The sequence below is a fragment of the Mustela erminea genome, chromosome 13, assembly GCF_009829155.1.
Source record: "Mustela erminea isolate mMusErm1 chromosome 13, mMusErm1.Pri, whole genome shotgun sequence".
Classification (NCBI taxonomy): domain Eukaryota; kingdom Metazoa; phylum Chordata; class Mammalia; order Carnivora; family Mustelidae; genus Mustela; species Mustela erminea.
This window is the reverse complement of record NC_045626.1, coordinates 2,124,084-2,131,154: the sequence shown is the minus strand read 5'-3', so window position 1 is coordinate 2,131,154 and position 7,071 is coordinate 2,124,084.

The window sequence follows — 7,071 nt, the reverse complement described above, 5'->3', positions numbered from 1 at the left end:
TTTCTTAGGGTCGAAAAATAGAGGAGCTGAGTATTGTAGGCAGATGCTGAAGTCATTCTATCTAGGAGGGTTTTGCTCCACTCAGGAACCGGAATTCGGGGGGCTGCTAAGGATGGGCTATGCTTTGCTGCAGCAAACAAACAATTCTACTACACATGTCGAATACCGTGTTCTGTATAGTGAGATGAATATACTGTTACGTGTCAGTGAGATCTCAGTAATAGAGGAAACCACAGGTTTCCTGTTATTATTTAATTTCTACTAGGATAGACAAGGTCTCAGATTCAAATGAGATGGAGAATTGGAACTGGGACCCTTGCAAAATGCCAGGATGTTTACAGAGCTGCACCTTCCATGAAAGAATCAGCCCTACATCGTCTCCTGCTTAGGCACACATTGGTCAGGCTTGGGCTGGTGAGGCTGGGGCCATCAGTAGCTTACAGCCAGAAAGGTTTATTCCTTCCTTGTGTTACCTGTTGGCAGGGCTCAGCTGAAGTTCTGCCACATGTGATTTTGTCCAGGAGACAGCTTCAGAAGCGGCCTCCGTCTGGGATTGGCCAGCTGAGCCAAGGTTATGACATCCCACGGCGTCTCTGGGTGGGACACAGTCCTGCCGCTGAGACAAGCATGGACAGTCACACACTGAAGGTGGTGGTTAATCTCCAACGGGATGAGTAGAAACAATAAAACAACAACCAAAACTGAGCTTCTAGAAAACTCTGAACCTGCTTCAGATCCTGGTGGAGAAAAAGGATTCTCTGAGAATTTATGCCACTTTGCCTCCCTCATAGAAGCTTTGGAGTCGAATTCATATTCGCATGTCCTGAGACCCATCCAGCAGAGACGGTCATGTGAAAAGTTCTGAAGTGATGGTGGGGATGACCAGCAGACATGGAAAACAGCACCTTGGTAAGAAACAACTCTTAACTCAGATGCCATGAAACCCTCACAGATGTGCCCTGGCCATGTGGAGATCTGAGCAGGGAAATCAAACACAGCAGCAACCTGTGGGCCCAAGCCTCACGTCATAAGAAGAGATCATGGAGAGTGAACAGCATGATCAGGCTGCCAGGAGCTCAGATCAGAGAAGTTCCAGAATAATCTCAGCCCGAGTAAAATCTTTGAGTAAACAAGAGAGAATTTAGAAACATGAGCAACAAGAAAAAAATAAAAAAAGTGAAATTGCAGGGTCATAGGGAAGCCCTATTTTTAATTTCTTGAGGAACCTCCACACTGTTCTCCAAAGAGGCTACACCAACTTGCATTCCCACCAACAGTGTAAGAGGGTTCCCCTTTCTCCACATCCTCTCCAACACATGTTGTTTCCTGTCTTGCTAATTTTGGCCATTCTAACTGGTGTAAGGTGGTATCTTAATGTGGTTTTAATTTGAATCTCCCTGAGGGCTAGTGATGATGAACATTTTTTCATGTGTCTGATAGCCATTTGTATGTCTTCATTGGAGAAGTGTCTGTTCATATCTTCTGCCCATTTTTTGATAGGATTATCTGTTTTGTGTGTGTTGAGTTTGAGGAATTCATTATAGATCCTGGATATCAACCTTTTGTCTGTACTGTCATTTGCAAATATCTTCTCCCATTCCGTGGGTTGCCTCTTTGTTTTCTTGACTGTTTCCTTTGTTGTGCAGAAGCTTTTGATTTTGATGAAGTCCCAAAAGTTCATTTTCACTTTTGTTTCCTTTGCCTCTGGAGACATATCTTGAAAGAAGTTGCTGTGGCTGATATCGAAGAGGTTACTGCCTATTTTCTCCTCTAGGATTCTGATAGATTCCTGTCTCACACTGAGGTCTCTTATCCATTTTGAGTTTATCTTTGTGTATGGTGTAAGAGAATGGTCGAGTTTCATTCTTCTACATATAGCTGTCCAGTTGTCCCAGCACCATTTATTGAAGAGACTGTCTTTTTTCCACTGTATATTTTTCCTGTTTTGTTGAAGATTATTTGACCATAGAGTTGAGGGTCCACATCTGGGCTCTCTACTCTGTTCCACTGGTCTATGTGTCTGTTTTTATGCCAGTACCATGCTGTCTTGGTGATCACAGCTTTGTAGTAAAGCTTGAAATCAGGTAACGTGATGCCCCCAGCTTTATTTTGTTTTTCAACATTTCTTTAGCGATTCGGGGTCTCTCCTGATTCCATACAAATTTTAGGATTATTTGCTCCAGCTCTTTGAAGAATACCGGTGTAATTTTGATCGGAATGGCATTAAAAGTATAGATTGTTCTAGGCAGTATAGACATTTTAACAATGTTTATTCTTCTGATCCAAGAGCATGGAATGGTCTTCCATCTTTTTGTATCTTCTTCAATTTCTTTCATGAGTGTTCTGTAGTTCCTCGAGTACAGACCCTTTACCTCTTTGGTTAGGTTTATTCCCAGGTATCTTATGGCTCTTGGTGCTATAGTAAATGGAATAGATTCTCTAATTTCCCTTTCTGTATTTTCATTGTTAGTGTATAAGAAAACCACTGATTTCTGTACATTGACTTTGTATCCTGCCATGTTGCTGAATTGTTGTATGAGTTCTAGTAGTTTGGGGGTGGAGTCTTTTGGGTTTTCCATATAAAGAATCATGTCATCTGTGAAGAGAGAGAGTTTGACTTCTTCATTGCCAATTTGGATACCTTTTATTTCTCTTTGTTGTCTGATGCTGTTGCTAGGACTTCTAATACTATGTTGAACAAGAGTGGTGAGAGTGGGCATCTTTGTTGTGTTCCTGATCTCAACGGGAAGGCTGCAAACTTTTTCCCATTGAGGATGATATTTGCTGTGGGTCTTTCATTGATAGATTTGATGAAGTTCAGGAATGTTCCCTCTATCCCTATACTTTGAAGCATTTTAATCAGGAATGGGTGCTGGATTTTATCTTACCCCAAAGTTACAGATGTAGTGAAAAGAAGGGCCATCTGTACCCCAATGTTTATAGCAGCAATGGCCACGGTCACCAAACTGTGGAAAGAACCAAGATGTCCTTCATCGGACAAATGGATAAGGAAGATGTGGTCCATATACACTATGGAGTATTATGCCTTCATCAGAAAGGACGAATACCCAACTTTTGTAGCAACATGGACGGGACTGGAAGAGATTATGCTGAGTGAAATAAGTCAAGCAGAGAGAGTCAATTATCATATGGTTTCACTTATTTGTGGAGCATAACAAATAGTATGGAGGACATGGGGTGTTACGAGAAGGGAGTTGGGGGAAATTGGAAGGGGAGGAGAATCATGAAAGACTATGGACTCTGAAAAACAGTCTGAGGGTTTTGAAGAGGCAGGGGGGTGGGAGGTCGGGGTACCAGGTGGTGGGTATTATAGAGGGCACAGATTGCATGGAGCACTGGGTGTGATGCAAAAACAATGAATACGGTTATGCTGAAAATAAATTAGTAAAAAAGATAAGGAATAAAATATAGAGAACAAAAACAAAAAAAATTAAAAATAAAAAAAGTGTCCCGTGAATTTGGAAAGAAAGATCAGAACTCGAGAGAAAATAGTGCAGTGGGAGGTGTAGGGCCCAAGAAAAAACAATCCGTCGGCACGGATGGCGAGCGCGTCAAGCATGCAGGAGCAAGGCCGACGTGCAGAGCAAGAGAGCAAAAAGGCCCCGCTCGCGTGTCTCGGAGTCCTGGAGGAGACGATGTCCCAAATGGGGAAAGCCGATATTTACAAACTAATGGCCAAGAATTCTCCAAGAGTGATGAAACATGAATTTCCAGCCTCAGATGTTCAGCAAGTGCCAAGAAGAAGGAACAGTGACAACCATCACTGAAATGACCAAAAACTAATGATAAGAAGGTATCACAAATTGAGAAAAAAGTCACATTGTCCACAGAAGAGCCACAAAGTAGCTGAATTCTCCGGAGCAGAAACAAAGCCACACGGAGATGGATGAAACCTTCCGTGGGCTGGGACCCCGGGGCTGTCTACCGGCCAGCTGCCCTTGAGCGACAGGGCCCGTAACACACAGCACGAGGAGCGATGGCCACGTCTTACCGTTGGACCTCGCTCAAGGAGACTTTGAAATATATTCCTCAAGAAGGAGGAAAATGATCTCCCAAGAGGCCTAAGATGCACCCAGGACGGTGAAAGAAACAGACACTGCTGTGTGGTCCGACAGTGGTCATCGTGCCTACGAGGGGAGCGCCCAGGGAGTGACACTGGACGGGAGAACCAGGCAGAACAAGCAAGGGCGGCCGGAGTCACAAAGACGTTCAAGACCTTGTCTTGCTCAGGAGGAGGGTAATAAGAGTGGTTGATTTTAAATTCTCTTAGCGGGCACGATTTTAGTCATTTCTGGACCCATGAGCCAGCCCTCCCCCTCCCATGAACTCAATAATCCTGTCTAATAAACACCTCAGGTTGTAAATGAGCTCCCCCCAACGCACTCTGTCTACACTTGGCCTCAGTGCAGTAGCGGTGGCCGCCGCAGGCTGTCAGGCTCAGACCCTGGGAGCCCGCCCGCCCTCCTCCTCCTCCCCTCCCCCCCCCCCCCGCCCCCCCCCCCCCCCCCCCCCCCGCTCCCTCTCACTCCCTTCCAGCTCCTCTCTCTCCCCCATCTGCACGCCGCCCCGCCCGCCCGGGACTCTCTGGCACCCACATTCCTGCCGACTTTCTTGCCGCTCTTCTCCTCTTTCCTTCGCCCTCCTTCTGGCCTGTCGCAGCGAGCAAAGCGATCTTCGGAAAACACACGGTGAGGTCCCCTCGTGGTCGCCACTGTGCGCAAGTAGAGCCGAGTTCTGCCCTCGCCTCCCGGTCCGCGTCCCCCAGTCCCCTCGCCCCGCCCATCCCTTCTGAACTTACAACAGACTCTCCGCAGCTCTTAACACCCCAGCAGTGCAGGCCTCCTTGCTCTTCCAAAGACAAGCGCGTCTGAAGGCAGGTCTTTCTCGTGAGAATGTTCTAAATGCAGTATTTAAAACGTGTTATGGACTGAATGTTGGTGTCCCCCCGAAACTCATATACTGAACGCTAACCCCCACTGTGAGGGCAGGGGTTGGTGGGCCCTTGGGAGGTGATTAGCTCATGAGGGTGGAGCCCCAGGGACAGGATCCGGGCCCTTGTAAGCGGCCCCAGAGAGCACCCTTGCCCTTTCTGCCCAGAGGGCAGAGTGAGAAGGTGCCAGAAGGCGGCCCTCACGGGACACCAAATGTGCAGGTGGCTTGCTCGGACGCCAGCTCCCACAGCCGAAAAAGAAATACCTGCTGTTTGCAAGTTCCCTGGTCGAGAGCATTTCGGGACAGCGTCCTGCACCGGCGGGGACACAGGCTTTCTGCTTTACTTCCTCTCAGCTCCCGCCGATATGTCGGTTTCTCAGAGACTCGTCTCCTGATTGTCCTCTACGATCCCACACTCCGACCACTCTCTTTCCTGTACTCCGTTTTTTAATCCTTCAGAGTATTTACCATACGGCACATTACAGTTTCGTATCTTTTTTAATGCCCTGTCTCCATAAGAAGACAAAAATCCATGAAAGAAGGGGTTTGGCTTTGTTCATTGCTCTGTCTCCAGAACATAAAATAGTTCCTGGCATGTGGGAGGCACTCAAGGGTGACCAGCAAAAGGATAAAATGGATCGTATCGCTTCCCCCCGTTTTGAGATGGAAAAAAAAGACAGGTTAGAATGCAATCCCAAAGTTGTCAAGACATGGGGGAGAAGCAGAAACATGGAAACAGAAAACAAAAAATAAGTCCACAGAGATCAGTAATAACAATAAAAGTAAACAGGCCAAACTCACTGGTTGAAAAACAGAGATTGCCAAGTTGGATTTTAAAACAATCCAGTTATGTGTTGTTTCTGAGAGATACCCCCTAAATCATAGGACCTGAGAAGATTGAAAAAAATACAGCAGATCAGTAAGTAGCAAAGACTGTTGGTGTATCTAGAGTGATACCAGACAATTTACAGGGAAAAATCAGGGTTACCACACAACCATATAACATTAAAAGAAACCAAAACCTCACAGTCTGTTATTTAAGAACCTATACATATGCCATAAATATGTAAAGAAATGATCAACAGACAAGATATTTAGGTTACCCGGAGGTAGGGGTGGGTGGGTGAAAGGTTGTGATTTGCAAAGTAGGTAAAAGCTATTGATTTTTTTTTTTAATTATTCTAATTGGATGGATGGTAGGCACATAAGTATTCAATATAATTTCATCTTTATTTGCTCCATGTTGAAAATAGTTCATAGCAATTAGAAACATCCCTTTCCCAAATATGATTACAAACGACTTCCAGTGTAAGGGAGCTGTCCAACATGGGGTCCCAGGACCGTGTAGGGCCCACAACCCCTTGGGGAGAAAAGCAACGGACGGGCAAGGTTTGGAGCCAGCTTCCAGGGAAGGGAAGGGGATTCTTGATTTAGCAGCATACTCTGCTACGTACGTTATTAAACACAACTGCGTCCTCTGGGAGATGCATGCAGATGCTAGAAGGAACACTGGGTTCGGGCACTTGCTGTATGGCGGATGGTCAGTGAGCAGCCTCAGGGTCTTCCCGGAAATGAGGCAGAGGGAACAGGTGAGGCCCAGGAGAGGGGATTCCCTGCCACCTGCTTCCCCCACTCTCCAAGCCTCAGCCTTGTGCCTGCACTTGTTCTCCAAGTAATCTTTGTGTCACACTGCAGGGCTGTGACCTGTGTCTGGCACGTAACAGACCCTCAGTCATCATTTGGAGAGTGCTGGCAGCATACCGGGGTCTTGGGGGGGGAACAGAGACACATTATACCAATACTGCAAATAAACAAATCCATTTCAGCTCTCCAGTTGGGAAGGGGCAAGATGGCACACCAGGGGCACGCTGACTCACGGCTCCTCCCCTCTCGGGCTGTGGTGTAAACGTGTGCTTTCCACCTCACAGATATGTTGTGTCAGTACGTCTGCTTATGTCACTCAGATAAGAAACACTGAGCAAAACTGACTGAAAGCTGGCTGGTGTGCACAGGACTCCTGTAATATTTTAGACGTTTATAATGACAAGGCAAAGAGACCATTCATGTTTTTTCTTAGTTCCTCCCTAGCGGTGGGGAGGGTGAGGGCGGGTTAGAGGT